We start from the raw sequence: 3,090 nt of genomic DNA, 5'->3' as shown, positions 1-3,090 counted from the left end.
CATTGCCTCATTCTGAGGGAGTTGTTGAAGCAGAGCTTTGATATATATTTATAAAAACACAGATGCAAACTGGGCACACTGCTGAAATGATGGATGGGCAGTCAATGGAAATCTTGAAAGTGATCATAATGCAATAGTTTTAGAGTCTGTGCTCACACTATTGTGCTAAAAAGGTGAAGGTGATTTAGAGCACCAGCCTGGTAATCAGAAGACCTGGGTTCTAATCCCAGGTCTTGGCAGTTTTCTGTTGTTGTGTGACCTTGGACAAGCCACTTAACTCTTCTGTGCCTCAGTTTCCTTATCAGTAAAACATGGATTAAATACTTGTTTTCTCTCCTACCCAGTGTGGGACAGGGAATCACTCTGATCTGATTTCTATGTATCTACCCCAGCACTCACTACATAGTAGTAGTAAATTTTGGATGTGTTGAAATGTCCAATTCAAATTCAGAAACATCCCCCTGAAGCAGAATTGGACATTTCAAGAAAAGCAGAAGATATGAAAGATGAAGCATTTTTTTTGCTGACCTTCTTATTGAACTCCTGGCATCTGTTCCAGATAATGTAGTCAAAGATACATTAATTGATCTGGACCACCTGCCCACAGATATTCTGAGCAACTGTTTTCAGTAACCATTCATTCCTATAAAAACCCCTTTCTCTTGATCTGTAGAATGAGGCAGTTCCAAATTTAACAAGACAGTTGAAAAGAAACTTTTTTCCACAATGAAGAGAAGTCAGAACTGCCAAGAGAGACCCACTTGTTCCCTTAAGTTAGCTGGGATATGTTGGCTGATTGAAAGTTCCTTTAACAGTTACTCTTCAGACAGTTGGGCTCAATAATTGTTAACTGACTGACTCACTTTGTCCCACCCTGTTATGCTGTGGGGATTGAAACTATCACTTTTTTTTCTTCAGGATAAATGGTCTAACAACTTCATGCAACATCAGAAAAGAAATACTGAAGCTCAAACATCTCACTGGTTCTCTAGAGGAAACTGTATATTGGTCTTAAAACCCTAATACTACCTTGAGAGGTGATCACAGACATCCTACATGTACAAACATATTTTAAGAAAAGCACTCTTTTGTGTCACTCAATTATTTTTGCTACTTTTAGATGACTGTCACATAATTATCCTTTGGGTAAGAATGAGGTGCTTTCAAAATCTCCAAAGAAATCTAATTGATAGCTGGAAAACTTCTTGAGGGTAAGGGATGGTGTCTACTCATTTTATTATACTTTCCCAACCATTTTTTAAAGTGCATGGCACACAGAAGACATTTAGTAACTACTATTGATTGATTGATTAAATAATTGAATAAATTACAGCATAAGAAAGGAAAAAAACACTACGTGACTCAAGAAGCAAAAAAGCTGGTCAGCAAAGGAGTTTTCCTTCAGTGCCAAGGAAGAAAACCATATTCAATCATGGCTGAGGCAGAAATAAGATTTTATAAATAATGACACAAAAGGAAAATTTCTCTCTTTCTCTGTCTCTGTCTTCCCACCCCTCTCCAATCCACACCTCCCTTTATTTCTCTCCATTCTCTGTCAGTGTGTAAGTTCTTGCTCCTGTTTTTGTTTAGACTTATGGTGAGTTTTCTCTCTCTACTTAACTAGTACTTGTGGTAAAGTAGGGCATGAAGCTAAGAATTTACTTTGGGAATTTATGACACCACTCTCATCCCAAACAAAACTTAGTTTAAAGGTGACCTTGTTATCTGATAGTTTGGTTCCAGACTCCTGCTAAAAAGCTTCCTTTAGCTCTCCCCTAATCCCTGGGTCTGTAGTAAAGACCTCAATCTGTGAATATCCACTGAACACTCTGTTGTTGTTTTTCCCACTGACTTTGGCCATTATTCTTTTTGTCTTTTTGTCTAGGAACTTATTTTCAGTCACCATTCCCAGAGCTGTTCTAGGGCTTCATTGGAATTTTGGCCAGATTTCCTAATGTGTTATTTTATTTAGAATGCACCCATGTACTCTTTGTATTATTATTATAATTATGTAAGTGTTAATATGCCTCATATTGTTAGTCCTTGTCCTGCAAAAACCAACAAGGTGGCCCTAGTCTCATAAAGTATATGCAAATGAACTCCAAGTTATTTTGACAGTTAATTTGTAATTACATTTTAGAATTTAGGTTGGTTCAGCTGTCTCTCCAGTCCATTAGTGGGCATAGATCTAGAATAACTTGGAGAACTCCAGCAGTGGAACTATATAAGCTTTACTCCTCAAATGCAATTGCTGAAGGCAGGCTATCCTGCCTTCATGACACAGTCCACCCTGGGGAAATCTTCCCTACTGGATAAACAGGAATTCCTGACCAGTGGAGTCTCTGAACTGGAAGTTTAAGCAGTACCTTGAATATAGAGGTCGAGCAATGCTGTCTTCCTCCCCCATTCAGCACAATTTCATAAATATCTCCAGGAAATAACTTGGTCTTCCCCGATAACACAATTACTACCAAGACATTTAAAATGGTGGACATATCTCAATGCATGCATGAAGCATAACTCACCTACTGCAGTCTTAAGGGAGTAAAACTTCATCTCCTACGTCTTGGTACTGTCTGCATGTGTTTGTGAGTGAAAATGTAGGGTGCTTGCTTAAAAAAAAAATATTAGCAGTTCAAGTATTATCTATTCTATATTTGGTGTTTTTCATGTAGCTGGGTATTTAAAAAACAATTTAGGAAGGACATCTTTTCATTCTCCCCTAATTCCCGTTAATGTTAATGAGATTTGTGTACAAATCAAGGACAAAATATAAGACAATCACCAACTAGTTGGTTTACTAATGAAAAAAAAAATTTATATTTATGTTGAATCCTTCATGCTTCAGCAAATTAGATATAGACCCCAGCTTCATTAAAAGGGGGCTATCAATAATAACAATGATAATAATAATTGTAGTATTTGTTCAGTGTATACTATGTGCCAGACACTGTGCAAAGCACTGGAGTAATAATAAAAGTAATAATGGCATTTGTTAAGCACTTACTATGTGCAAAGCACTGTTCTAAGCACTGGGGGGGGATACACGATGATCGGGTTGTCCCACGTGGGGCTCACAGTCCTAATCCC

The sequence above is a fragment of the Ornithorhynchus anatinus genome, chromosome 5 (genome assembly GCF_004115215.2).
Source record: "Ornithorhynchus anatinus isolate Pmale09 chromosome 5, mOrnAna1.pri.v4, whole genome shotgun sequence".
In the NCBI taxonomy this organism is placed as follows: domain Eukaryota; kingdom Metazoa; phylum Chordata; class Mammalia; order Monotremata; family Ornithorhynchidae; genus Ornithorhynchus; species Ornithorhynchus anatinus.
Note: the sequence above shows the minus strand (reverse complement) of the source record.